The 15,615-nt window shown below is 29.7% G+C and overlaps 1 protein-coding gene across 5 annotated transcripts in view; it reads left to right on the top strand.

Moving 5' to 3' along the window:
- Positions 1-3,064: 3,064 nt before the first annotated feature.
- LOC116769240 (chaoptin) overlaps positions 3,065-15,615 on the top strand; it is a 38,815-nt gene continuing 26,264 nt past the window's right edge. For 3 of the 5 annotated variants that reach the window (XM_061527941.1, XM_061527924.1, XM_061527935.1), the window contains exon 1: positions 3,066-3,421. The gene's annotated coding sequence lies outside the window, so the exon portion shown is untranslated. Of the gene's footprint in view, positions 3,422-15,615 lie in introns of all 5 variants that reach the window. The other 2 variants (XM_061527944.1, XM_061527914.1) reach the window with 1 other exon arrangement.

Below are 15,615 nucleotides of genomic sequence, written 5' to 3'. Positions count from 1 at the left end.
TTATAAACAAGGCCGGCAACGCATCTACAAAGCCCCTTGTGTTGCAGATGCCCATGAGCGACTGTAACTACTTACCATCAGGTAGGCCGTCTGCTCGTTTGCCCGCTTTAGCATAAAAAAAATAAATCAAACATTAACGAAGCCAAAAAAGTGCGTATAAGAAATCTTTGCCCCTTTGGGATATAAAAAAAACATTATCAGTTAAATAACATAAATTAATTTTGTCATAAATCCATGACGAATGAGTGTATCGGACAGGGAATATACAACATGCTGAGAGAAGACTCCCGAGGGTTTGAAAGTTATATCACCAGAACATTTCTGTTACTAAAAAAGGAATTTGTACTTGAATTATAAATTAAATTATGATGTCTTTATCATATATTTTTTAGCTCATACCACATATCTAACTAATGCATGAAGTTAAATGATTATACATCCATACTAATATTATAAATACGAAAGTAACTCTGTCTGTCTGTTACTCAATCACGCCTAAACTACTGAAGCAATGTGCACGAAATTTGGTATGGCGATATTTTGATACCCGAGAAAGGACATAGGCTACTTTACGAAGTCACTCAAGTCACTAAGTCATATATGACTAATTCTGAAATTTATGCGGACGAAGTCGCGGGCAAAAACTAGTAAACAATAATGTTAAGACATTCCATGTATATATAGTTTTACTTTATAAACAAAATAATTACATTTTGAGTTTAATGTCTGTTTTCATGACGTAGTTGTAACTTAAACACAACCCTGGTTATTATGAGGATTTTTTAAATATTAATAAAAATTATATATATACATATAACGTTGTATAAATACGTTAAGGATTGACACGACAAATTAATTTTTTGTGGATTTTTTTTACAATTTTACAAATATTCTACATTTATACAAAATTTTCATTTAGATTGTAAGTTTATATTTAAATTATTCGTTTAGAAAACTATGTTTGCTCTGCTCATATACAACGTAATCTTAATGAGCTGTCCAAACAAAAGACGTTGAGAGGGAAAATTCTGATTGTTCTTATGACTTACAATGACGAGATGAAAAATGATGGAAATCTTATTAAGAGTAACGAAAGCATTCTTATTTCAGATGAAATTACAAAATTTGTTATATATAGTTTATTTACTAATTTCATTCATCTTCAATGATATTACCAAAAAATAGGTAACTTTCAATAGCCATTTCTTTTTGTATAATAAGTACGTAAATTATTAAAATTTAGAATACGTGTTAGAAGAGGAAGTAAAAGACTTTCCACACTAACCAGCCATTGTCCACCTGGTTGAGTTGAAATTAATATTTTTACTTGCTTTACAAATCTATTAAGTGCAAGCAGAAAAATCTTTTGATATTCACTAAAATTAATAAACAAGAAGTTACAGACATACAGTATATTAGTTTCACCTATAGAAGCTGAGCTGCTACAGCTGTAGAGGTCTGGAATGGTCGTTTTCTTCCTCATTTCCTCATTGATTTAAGATATAATATATTTAAAGTACCAAAGATATAGAGAAACTGTTACAAAATATACAATTCAATGTGAAATTTATAAAGTAATCTATAATATATAATAATCTAAGTTTTGTCAATCATTGCATAAACTTGACTTATTTGTTAAGAATATGTTATATTATCTATTAAAAACATAATATTTAAAGTATTTTAAAACGCAAAACGAATCGTTATTCCGTCAATCGAATATTTAAAAAAAAATTTTTTTATTATTCTGCCAGTTTCGATTTACAATATACAATAACTTATAAATATTTCATACTACTAATGGCAAATGCACGAATGAGAAACTATATTTCTCAACGTTAGTTCAGAAATATATATAGCTATAAGGAAAACATTTTCATAGTACTATATTCTTATAGTTTCCATTGTACACCTGCATCAAACTGCACAAGTTTTTCCTTCCAGTCGAATCGCACACACATGAACACACGCATACAACCACACACGCAAGCAAAGACTAAGTTACACTCACACATAAGCAAACCCATTACGTACTCGTAGATGTTCATAATAAATGTCATGATTAAGCCAACAGGTATTAATTGAGACATTACCTAAATTACACGTAAGTGGATTATAGAATAGATAATTTGAGTGTCGAATGCTAGCATTGTCACATAAATATTTAATAAGAATATGTATTTAATTCAATTAAATCATCCTTCAATTGAATTATACTAATGTAGTAATTATATTTTTATTTAAATTTTTAATATAAATTGTAATGGTTTTGTTTTGTTAACTTTTTATACTTTAAAAATGTAATATACGTAATATTATTTGTCGGTAATTTTCGCTGATGTGACCTTGGAGGAAAATATACGTAAAATAAATTGAACATAAAAAACACTTGTTTCCAATTGATTATACAAATTCAAACACAAATCCCATTCCAAATAAAACCGTTATTGCTCGAACGAAACGTCATCCAATGTCTGTATAAGGAAAATCACTCATAAATGTAAAAAATAAAAAAAAAACACGAAGGGTACAAAATCTGTTATCAATGCTTAAACAAATTCGCTTAATGCCTTTACGACTCAGCTTACATACAGCTTTCCAGCTATCGAGCACAGTGTCACATTTAGGTTGAACGGTGCAATAATTGCTATCCAGAATGCTAGTAGACGGAGACACAGTGAATTGAGGGGTTGGGGCGCTCGTTCCAGGGCCGTAGCTTACATAACTGAGGGAAACGGATGTACGACGATTTGCCGTCCTCCTCGCACAATAGGGCGCGGGTATTATGATCCACATTTTTTCACTACTTTTCCAATATATATTGAAAAAAAATACATAAACACAAATATTTAAACACAATTTTGTTTATCGGACTGTTTATATAGAGCAACTAGACGTAAAACATGACATCAAACGTCAATACATGCGAAATGTTATTAATGTTTGTTTAGAAAGCAATTTATTATATGATAAAATAAAAAAATTAATACCGACACAGATTACTAACGTCGTCCCAGTCATTATGTAAGCGTAGTGTCTTACGTCGATACAGTCAAGCCGGGAAAGTTGCAGTGTGCACGCTGCCTCCGTACGCCCCGCATGTGCCGACGACGGTCTGACGACTGATACTCAGTGAGCCTCGCGCCGCCGCCTAGACGCGCGTCTCGTTTCCGACATTTAAATTACATTTTCTTTTCTTTACCGTGTAAAAAGGTGTTACTGAGGAGGTTTTAACTGAATTTATTAATCTCCAGTGATTTGTATATTTTTTTAAAATTTTAAAGTGCCTCGAGGGTTTTGCCCGGGATTGCTATAGCAACGAATGACGTCAAGTTCAGGGGCGGTTGGTGCATTTTGGTTCAATAATCACCCTTCGAGCTTTGTGCTCGGTTTTTCGCATTTATTTATTTTGAAATAAGGTAAGATGTTTTTGTTTGTTAGTCAAGAACGTTTTTATTATGTAATTTTAACGTTGAGACATAGTTTATTTATTATGAAAAGTGAAAGCTTTCGTTAATTTTTTTTAGGAATCCCCTTTATTTGTTTTAATTTCGAATACTCACTGATCGAATATTATGTAAATTGTGTAAACTTAATTATTATTTAATATACTTCAAATAAGTTAAAGCATTTGTAGATGCGCTTTATAAAAACACACAAAAATTATTTAAAAAGAAATTTACTAAGTAAAAAAATTACCAAAATTTTTTTTTTGTTATCATCTTTAATTGTAAATACGTTTAAAAACATGTATTTTAATTACTTTTAATTAAAAATCATTAACAATAATCTGTATTGAAAGAGTGTCCGGCGCTATAACGGAACACGTACATTGATAGCATTTCATTACGATTGCCCATGTTAATCACCGAGTTGTTTTACTGCGCATTCTATGCAAATCACCTCGTCCTAAATACTATACTAAATCATTTATTTAACCAAGATGGTTATTATGATTATATAAATAATACACATTTTATATGTTTCCTATTAATATATAATTCATTACTGTGTATATTTTGATAATTATTTACTTTAAAACTTCTGAAGCAATATACATCTTCTATGCTAGTATTATATTTATGGGAATTCTTTATCTAGTTGACGCTTGATCATATTGTTTTTCTTGTAAATTATTCTATATGCTCACCTCATCACACCATATAGGTATTTTTTATTCGATAAAATATCTTAATACTATCATGAGCGAAGATTTATGATTGATAAAACTCAATACTACCCGTATTTATGTTTCCGATGCAAAACTTGTGGTCCTCATCCTGAGCATTTACGGTTTCTTGGTATTGAAATTCAAATAAATTTTCGACGTTAATTTACAAACGTAAACGTTCGAACCACAGCTAGGTATATCAACAATGCACAATCGTCCTTCGCATATATTTTAAGGTACATACCTAACTGTTAATTTAATTAAAAAAAAGTTCATGTGACAAACATATATTCTTATAAATAAAATATGTTATGTAAGTGTCATTGTGACTCGTCAGAGAACGTAAGTTATCTTTAATATCCTAGTAGCAAAAGACGCATGAATGCTGTAAACATCAATAAACTTACTCAACTAGTTTTTCTAGTTAGTGAGTTATACAATAGGGACAAGGACACAAACAATGAATCATATTCTTACAAACATTTTACATGTACCTTACATAGTTAAACGTATATATGAGAAGACTGTTATTTTAACCCACCAATCCGTTTCTGATCAGCGTAGTGGGTAAAGCCCAAAAACTGACAATATTTCCGTTTTGATACTACGTAGGAAACTTTTTGTTTGTAAAGACATAAATAAATATGATAATGAATGCATATGTTTTAAATGAAATACTGTTAACATCTCGTGTATAGTATAACGATGTATATTTGGACTAAGCATGCAAAATTTATTTAACTCTGTGTTACACCTGACTCAACACCCGATAGTCATTAGCGTCATGAAGCTATTTGTAAAATGACTTCATAAACGTTAATTTGATTCCGATGAATGTTGATTGATCATTAAAAAGACATAGGCTCTTAAATTACCACTGTTTCAGAGTAAAACTTAAACACTGATAGTTTATAGTTCTTAATTGATAAATCCTCGCACGTATTAGCATCAATATAGATATAAGTATGAAAACTAGAATGTATGTGTCTTGTTTGACGATCTTGACTCATTTACTACGGTAATAGTAGGTAGTTTTTTCGTCCTGAAAAGGGACTTTGGAATCATTCTTGTATTATATTGAATATTGCATGTTGGTCAAATTATATTTATTTGATAAAAGGAGTAAAACTCGATACGAAGAGTATCGAAAACTCGGATGACACAAAACGTCATGAAGTGAATTTTCAGTATCCAAATTTCTTGGAATCCAAGGCTACTTAGTAGTACTACTTAGTTTTACTTGTATTTTTTTTTATAATTTTTGAGATTTATTATCTTGTTGACGATCCTTATGATTCAACCTAATAAATAAAAAATCTATGTTTATGTTTTTTTTTATCATTTATGTTTTATATATAGTGAAGTTGTTTTTGTCTGTCCTACAAAATTACTGAACCGTTTAGTCACATGAAAGGGTAAATTATCTAATCGTTTATTGTATAAAAATAATATATTCTGAAATTAATTTCGTTATAAACTTATGAAGTATAAGTGGAACCTTTGAAAATTGCTGAACTAATTGACAATTTCATCAACATAATTTTAACACTAATAAAATTACCTATAGCATCTTTATTTAGTTGAGTTAGTTTGTTTTCCTATTATTATACCAAAAAAAAAACGAGAAAGGCCTAAAAGCTAAGGTAAAATATTTTCTTTTTAATTATTGTATATACTACAGAAGCCTGGAAAAAAAAAAACAAAATTTTTGCCCTAAAAGCAATCGAATTTTGAAGTCAAAAACAAACTTGCGTTATACCAAAAAAACATGGTAAAGTAATCATCACATATAAGAGAAAAAAGTGTCTCTCTTTTTTATATCAAAAAGGTAGTCACCGTCGCCCATGGACATCTGTAACATAAGGGATGTTGCGGATGTCTTGCCTCCCTTGATTATGGAAAAGAGAGAAAGAGAGAGGGTGGGAAAAGGGTAAGGGCAACCGGTTCTCTCACTCATCGGTCGAAATACAGCCATTAAAGACTACTCCACGCCGATCTTCTGTGTGAACCTGGTACTTCCGCGGTCGAACCAGTCCATGTTCGAACTGTAGTAACTGGACCACAGCTAGGCTATACCATCTTTAGTGTCTTACCAGTATTATGATCCCGGAGGATGTATGGATGTATAGATGTTTGTAACTCTTTATCACAAAGAATACTAGACGAATTTCGATGAAACTTTAAAGTAGTGTAGTTTAGACATCGGAATAAAACGTAGGCTAATATACATGCTGGAATTTCCTGTTGTTCTCACGAGATCACGGCACTACAGGCGTATTATAAATATCGTTGATTACCATAACTACCGCTTTAACACACTTTATACATTTTCCTCTGAGTCCAATTCCGAAGTTCACGCTGACGAAGCCGCGGTAGAATAATAGTTATAATATAAAGGTACTAACCTACAACTTAATATACTTAAAACTAACTTAAAGTTGAAACTGTTCAAAAGAACTTAACATTTCGTAACTTTATTAGCTCGGTATTTAGCCTCGATGTCCTATCGTCGATCTGATATCAACTTTAATGTGAAGCAGGAAGGTGCTTTTTCTTTTGTGGTTTTTATTAGAGATCTCTCCGAGGTCTTATTGCGTAAGGTCGTGTTGACATACAAAGTATGGACTATGCCACTATGGTGCGTGCGAGCTATGAATACTCTTTACTAATACATAAAAAATATGTTAGCGTTTGCTTTTTTTGTTTCATACTAATATTATAGATTCTAAAATTAATTTGATTTTTGCCTTTCCATATACAATTTAACAAAATTCATTATGGCGTTAGACAGGACAAGGGAGGACAAAGGAAGAACATTTTTTTAAATCGTTAATGAACCATTTTCTAAATAATTAAAAACAAGAAATTTGTTTTATAATGTTTTCGCAAAGTTTTGCACAATTCGTACTATAGGTATATACCTATATTATATTATTATTACGATTAATTTAAATTTAACTATGATTTTTTAGTCGAAATGAAATCAACGAATAGAATATTAAATAAAAATCGAACTTAGAAAGACATTTTACGTAACACTATTGACCCAAATCACGTATGAATGGTGAACGCATCGGACAAAACCTGTTACTACAATGGCGTACGTCATAATAAACTATTGGCAGCCATTTGCAAGCATTGTAAAAACTATTTATTCTTGCATACTTACCATTTGTGTTAAAAATTTTATTTAGTCTCTTTAATACTATTACATTTAAGATATTTAATTGAAGGATTGTACTAAAAATAGTTTTTAAAGAAACGTACCTATGTACAATTAATAATTTTTTTTCTTAAAATAGTATTATTTATATTTTTTATTAACTTAAAAGTGTTCTAAATTTGAATGTATAGAGAGCAATTTATACTTCAAACTATTTATTTTGGGTCAAACGTAATTTTAATTATGTCATTATTACCAAATAGTTTTGATGTTCGGAAACGTGTACATATGGCAATATTCAAATATCGTAACAATAAGTAAATAAAGCAAATGAAAATTAAAATGTCATATATATTTTTAATAATTTATACGTCCAAATTTACTATTAATTATTTGGGAATATAAAAAACACACCGATTCTAACACGGATTTTCATTTGAAAAAAAAAGGACAATGTCACTTTATTTACTGGCACCTGCCAGCGCCCACGCATCCGCTGCAATTAACTCAAGCACTTTAAGTGTCATTATTAATTAAATACGGAAACATCTGCAACATTAGGAAGTTAGGTTTCTGTACATAGATGACTTAAAATAATATAATGCGTTGTCACTTAGATTGCTTATGTATAAAATATTTCAATTAAATACTATAGGTATTTATTGTCATAGCATCATAGCGATATTGGCATTATTTGGGAAGCTGGCAAGAAATTATATTATAAAGACTATAATAATTAAGAAAAAAAAAATATCGAACAGAATTCGTATTTTTTGCGATTTTGAACAGAATTCGTTTAGTTTCAACGCCTAAATATAAAGGAAAAAAATATCTAATTACTAAGGTAATATAAAGGAAAAAAGTATATGGAATTATTAAGATACACTATGATAAATTACTGTTACATTTTATATTAGGTACATATAGTTCTCATTGAATGATTCAACATTTGTGAATCACGTCGACTTTAATGGAAGACAGAGGAATATAAAATTAATTAATTATTCTAAGCAACTGATTAAAGACTTAATAATAGAATAAAGAATATATTACTGACAATCGAAACGTTGAAATGAAAGTGAACCGCATAATGCTGTCCACGAGGACGGATTGAAAAACTAATAACGTGCTTAAAGCAATCAGAAGAACAGAGACATCTATCGTCTGTTTTACATGACTTATATTCAAAGAAATTCCAAAGGAAAAAACGTATAATTGTATGAATTTGAAATTCGTATTCCTAACCAAAGACGAGATATTTGAGATCAAAGTGCACAGTACGACAAAACGCCGATTTCATATGTAAATAGAATGACGTGTTACAACAAAAGTATATAAAATGTTAGGTTATAGTTATATCTTATTGTAATGACATCACAAACAAATGAATTGAACAATCCAGACTTTTTCACTTACAGTAAACGTAGAACTAGATTCTAGTTACGGCTTCACACAATGCTTTTAAAAAAAACTACTAGTTACTTCACCTAAGATGCTCAAATATAAAATGTCACCGAAAAATCGAACAAAAAAATTATACAAAAAAATATGCATTCCTAAAATAACTACCCTTATTATTATTGAAATATAAGCTAAGGAAATATTTTTTAACGTTATGAAAATTAAAAAAAAGTAATTACATATTAATATTTAAAAATTATAAAATATGTGTCATACATCATCTAAATAATAATTATCTAAAGAAATATTTGCTTCACATTTCATAGGCCTTAATTATTTACAAGAATTCTTTGATCAGTACTCACGATATAATTCGTCCGACAAATAAAAACGTCGACATTGGCAAAATATTCCACGTTTAAATTGCAAATGAAGCCATAGCTTAAAAAAAGACTTCTTAGACGTTTCTTGTAATTTTGTACATGTCATTATTTTCCTTCGATTTTAACATTATTCTTACAGTCTATACGACACTGGCAGAATATACTGTGCACGTCTTTGCACGGATGAAGGCCATAGTATAAAAATAAAAAAATCTTAAAAGCATAAAATGTATTATCACAAAAATATTCTAATTTGTATACAAAAGTGTTTAAAAAACAAACATATTTTATATTTCTTAGGTTATAGAAGTCTGGTACAAGCTACATGTTGTGTTGTTTTGATGAAGTTATAAAATACTTTAAGTCGTTTTTATAAAAAAAAAAAATTGAAGAAACTTGTCAGTTTTATAAATTTTAATGCTGGAAAATGTATTGTTTATGGATAAACTACTACTACTATTTACTACTAGGTACTACTATTTTAATAAAATTATCATATTGAGTATATTTAATTAGTATACAATAATTTTTTTTTAACAAAACTCCATTTATCTCGTCGAAACCCTAACACAGTTCTTGTAACAGTGAAAACGTATTAAAAAATCATACCGAAGAAAAAATTATCAAACATTCGAACATACAATTTTCGCTTGGATTTACAATAAGGGTTCCAACTATTGTCTTTATCAAAGAAGTAAAAGAATTTAGATGATTTAAAAGTAATAAGATGCTATAACCTAATACATTTTAAGCTCATAATCCCATGATACAATTTTATTTCCGCTAGATGGTATTAGGTATTACAAAAAAGGGTCAGCTATGAAACGTTTTATTACTTTCTATAATAACACCGTGGCGATAGATATATGTTATAACAAGAATTTCCTCTTGGCTCTCGGGATTATCTTACTTCAACATATCTATAAATAAATCACAGAAACAGTAGTTACAAATAAAAAATAACTAATAAATTAAAATAAATATTTATCATAAGAGTTAAAAAAAAATCCTTTAATAAAATAAGTACATAATTTAACATTTCTAGATCACAAAAACATCATTACAAACGAAATATCAAGTGCACTTACAAACATTGATATTATTTTACTTCATGAATACGAATTCCAAAAAATCTTGTGACACATTCACATTCTGTGACATGTCATTTCATATAAACGAAATATTCTATATAAATATTTGAAGTGATTTAGGTTAGTCGTCGTATATAAAAATATGGATAATTTATATAATATCCTAAAGGAAAAGACCCTCGAAATCTCTAACTCGAGTCTCGACTTTGTCATATTAAAAATCCTTTCGCATAGAAATATATTCAGTGACTTTCGTCAGATATCTCTTATTTCTATTAAAATTAAAACCGACACTCGCTTACGAGGAAATTAATTTAATATACCAGCAATTTAACTTTCTAAAGCGTGTGTTGTTTAACGCGTAGCCTGTTATATCCTCCCCTTAACATCATATTCGCCAGAAAACGTATTTGAAGTTTTATATTTTCCATAAATAAATTAAAAACATGTATTTGCTTATTATAAAAGCTTCGTGAGATGATTTTTTTTGTTCATTATTTGACAATATACAACTAACGTTGAAAACGATTGCTAGTTTACAACTAATTAGAACGATAAAGTTCAATAAAAATGCCTTATCGTAAATCAGGTACTCACAGAACATTACACATTTCGTATAATTTAATACACGAAATATTATAATATCTCATCACTCACAACTCGCCCATTGTATCCAGTACAAAATAGTCTCTAAAATACAATAAAAGCGAAGAATCCAATTTAAACCTTGCGCAAAACAATTTAAAGCTTAAAATTTGAATTCATAACTTTATACTTTCTTATGTAACTCGCTAACAATAAACTTGACATCGACGTTGCTTTACTGGTGCGAGTATTATGTTATGATTATTTATAAGAAGATAAATAACAGAATATAAATATTGTTATTACGTTAATTTAATTATTAATGAATTTATATTTAAGATACATTTTGGTTTGACAATAAATCTACGGAAGAATGAACAGAGGTACAGTCGTAACGATTGCTTGGAGGGGTCCAGGAATGTTTGTCACAAATTCCATGAAAACATTATTTTGTGGTGTAATACATACTGAAATTACAATTAAAGTGGAGAAAATAATAACAATATATTTTTATTAAGATTATCAATATTATATATTTGATGTCACGACAGAAAACTCATTTAATTTAATTGAAAGCTTTGACGTAAACAAAAATATTTTTAATGGTTTTGATTCGTTATAAGATAACCGGATAAATCTAAGACTAACTTAATATGGTGACACCAGTCAGTAAGTCATCCAATGGACCGGGTTAACCTTTGCCTTTGGCCCGGCGTGAGTAACGACCTCATAAATTGACTCTAATTCTCCAATGAATGTTTAAAATGGTGCATTATACCTGGTTCATTAGAATCATGTTAGGAAAATAGAACGAACTCCGAGTTGTTCGGACACTAATAAACAATTGTATTTTAAGACAATAAAGTTTAATTTTCTATGAGTATATGTTAATACAAATCTTCGTCACCCTTGAGACATCTAGATGCCTTTATCAACTCTCGAAAATCCATTTCCAGATGTATTTTGTAACCAGCATTGGATTTTCTATTAAGGTCGTTTCCCACACAGCCAAATCTGGTAAGCCATTTGGCTACCGCAAATACGAATATGTCTTTCGCTTGCAAATACAAAATTTCTGATTGAAATACATTATTTGTTTATTTCTTCTCTTTGTAAGATAACAGCTTCGTCGGTGTGTTTACGCATTGATAATTTCGATTATTTCTCAATATTGGAACCGTCATTACATTTTAAATTGCAAAGTTCAACTATATAAATTTATTTGGAAAAGCCGCTGCAATTGTCAAAGATTCCATCCTAATTGCTCCGCTATAACTCATTTTTACGACCCTCTTTTGTGATTTTTCAAACGATTCCGAGGTGACCCGCTCTTATTCTCAGCTTTATCGACAATTCCTTCCTCGGCCCCCTTTTTTTGTTAACGTTTCAACCAAAAAAATGTTCATCTTGAAATACTCGGTAATTTTCTAATAAAATTCTTGGTCCTTTCACTATTTTACCAAAAATTCCGTCAAATGTTAAGACACATACGTTTAATCTGTAGTGCTGTTTGTAGTATTCTAAACAACTAAACAGTTTTTGTAATAAATAGTTATGTGTCACTAACTACAAAGTAACACATCGACACACAACCAAGGCCTTCGTTCAATTACATGATTGCCTGTAAATTGTTAGTTGAATGTAATATATACTTCTACAGAATATAAATAATTCTAGTCAAGAATTCTCGTGGCTGCAACAACTATTATTTATCACATCAAATAAACTTTATGCTAGTTGTCAATCACTTATTAATTTGGAGCACAAGAACTATAATACACCTGCTTAAATGAAGAGGGAGATGCAGTAGAATAATGTGCATAATTTTACATTAAAGCGCTGTATCGCTGCAAGCGCTTTAAATTATTATTCAACGATACCAAATCCCAATACATCCGCTTATTATTGGATTCTGACTGATTCCGCTCCAAGCGTCCGTTTATTATTGATAATTGCATTAGTTTCGGTATATATGTATGTATGTCTGTACGTATACAAATGTTTTTAGGCACATACAATGCAAATGTTTTCAGATACATATAAAAGTTAATTATTTGTGTCAAATGCGAAAGTAATGAGTATTATTTTAAGAAATCTTTTAATGAATATATCTAACAATAAGTACAGGTAGGTAAGCGACATTGTTGGTCTTGTTTCCTTCAACTCAATATGAAGCAGATACCTTTATTAAATTGGGCTGGAATTTTCTATAGACGTTTAGATTGGATGGCAATATATGGCTAGCTTTCTGACGTCATCCTTAATCCAACATGGCGGAACTAAGATGGCGGAATAACAAATTTTTAAAGTACTCCTACATATTAGTTTTAGGTATCAATGGAAAGTTTTAAAAGGAATTTTTTATTCGTTATTGTATGCAAATGAAATCTTAAATTCATTAGTAGTTATGGGTTTTGTATTTTTTTATACTCAGTCACTCATTAAAATAATTAAATTTAAACAAATGTACTACTAACATGTTCATTTTAAGTATATTTTTAGACGTTGTCACCGTAAATTAGTCTTTAATCACTAATTTAAATAATCGAATTGATATATCAGGAATACTTGAACTTGGGGACTTAAATCAAAACTAATTCCAACTAGTCCCATCACCGCTATAACTCAACTGGAAAATCGCTGACGTCGAACTTTAAAATTTAGTTAGATATAGATTTTGTGTGAGGACAATCTTAATTTGCACATAAAATAATACTCAGGAAAAAAATTCGATTATGCTAAAGGCATATAGTAAACGTTTTTGTCATTTCGTAACAATTTTGGTACAAAAAATACGGATAAGGCTCATATGTCACTGAATTTGGGGAAAGAAATAGTGATTTCTAAGTGAAATATTTTATAGATATTAATTTATAACTAATTCCGTAGTACATCCATTAAAAATTTCGCTCTTTTAATAAAAATAAATCAAAATGCATATATTTATATTTAGGTACGAGTATGTATTTTTATTTCGTTTGACGTTTTGTCTATAAAACCTCTCAGTAATAAAGCAATTCAGGTCCATTTCAATGCACTTAACTGTGAAAATAATTCAGAAAAATATGATCTATAAATTAAAATAATAAAATATTGCTCAAAGCTTATCTATCGTGGAAATTATTCTACCATATAATTTCATAGCCTTTTTTTATTCATAACCAACTTTGAAAGGTTATATATACACAATCTTAATATTGTATAATTGGTGTATAAATCTTATTGTATCTTAATTTGCATACATATGATCTGTATTCATATATGTTAATTCCCTGGCTTGTGTGCTCCTCTATATTCCGGGATTCATACAAGCGAACTTGGTAATACTACGAAATTAATACTCTCTTGTATAGTATTTGTACACAAAATTTGCATAATAATTAGTCTATACTGTCAAAACCTCTGTTTTTCTACCTCGACTTCTTCCGCCTAGAATTTTTGAGAGGATTTCATAATATTTTTCAATAAGATATATATAATAACCAATTATCAGCGGTTTCATAAGCTGTGTCACGTAACGTCGTATAAAAACAACTTTTGGGTCGTCTCCACGAGGGAATCCCATTCTATTTCGGGATTAATTATTGCCTGTGTGTTATTTTCATATCAAAGTTGCATTACTGGAGAGTTTCACGAAAGTTTCGTTTAGTAGTTTTTTCGTAAAAACCTAGCAGGCCCATATATCTAAATAGGACTATAACCAAATCATGCCTTTAATGAGAGATGAATCCATACAAATGAAATTAATTAAAATTTATAATTTTACTAAAGCAGTGTTTCGATAACATAAAAAACAAAATAAAACTCACTGTAAGTATAATTAACTCATTACCGTTGCGTGACATTAACCTATTAGTGTCTTATTAAATACTTAAGGGTAGGATATTAAAAGGAAACCTTGTAAAATTGGCTTCGTTAAGGGAACCCGGTGCTTTGGATCTTGGAGCGTGTTATTAAATTCTCTGCGTACTTTAAATTTTACTATGTGATTTATATATACAGGAATATAAAGAGTACATTTGGGTGCTGTGTGTGTGAGAGTGTGTGTTCATATATAGATTCTAGTAGTTCTGATAGATAGATATTCTTGTCAATATATTAAAATACACTACAAATGTTTTATTAAATAAAACTAATATTTTCTGATTTCATTTTCATCTCTTCTCCCCGTGATCACGTTTGCTGCAAAGTAACCGAAACGTCGACATTATGTAGTTTAAAATAATAAATAAAAAAGGCGTAATATATCCGAAAATCTTAGTTTTATTTAAAAAAAAAATAATCGCGAAGCTCTCAGAAGTCGTTATGTTTTATTATTATAAATTGAAGGCTCAGAGAATTGTAGATACATTTTGGTAAAGCTTTCATTGACACTAAAAGTAGTGCTGCCAGATAATATACCACACAAAAGCTTTCGTATTGCAGTTTGAACTAATTTTACGTTTAACAATACGATTTCACGAACAAAACCGTATGGAACAGCTAGTTATTGCAGTAGAACAAACTGACTTTAAAAGAAAATAGATTCATTGGTTTTCTACTTATAGTTAAACGCGAATAACGAAAAAATCCAACGAGACGTGGAAATTCTATAAAATAATTCAGACACCTTGAAGCCAAAGGTCACGGTAAGTGGTTCAAACCGAACGTTTGCTCTACTTCCCGTTGGCTAATTTATTTCTGTTGCCATCATACGCAATTAGAATTTTATACCCTCACCCGAGTACATATGGCTTGAATTACATTGAATAAATATTCCGATTTAGGGACGTTATTTGAAGATTCAGCAAAAATATGACAAAGTCTTTAAGCGTGTATTTT

Source organism: Danaus plexippus, chromosome 5 (genome assembly GCF_018135715.1).
Source record: "Danaus plexippus chromosome 5, MEX_DaPlex, whole genome shotgun sequence".
Classification (NCBI taxonomy): Eukaryota; Metazoa; Arthropoda; class Insecta; order Lepidoptera; family Nymphalidae; genus Danaus; species Danaus plexippus.
This window is presented reverse-complemented; position numbering and strand designations above follow the sequence as displayed.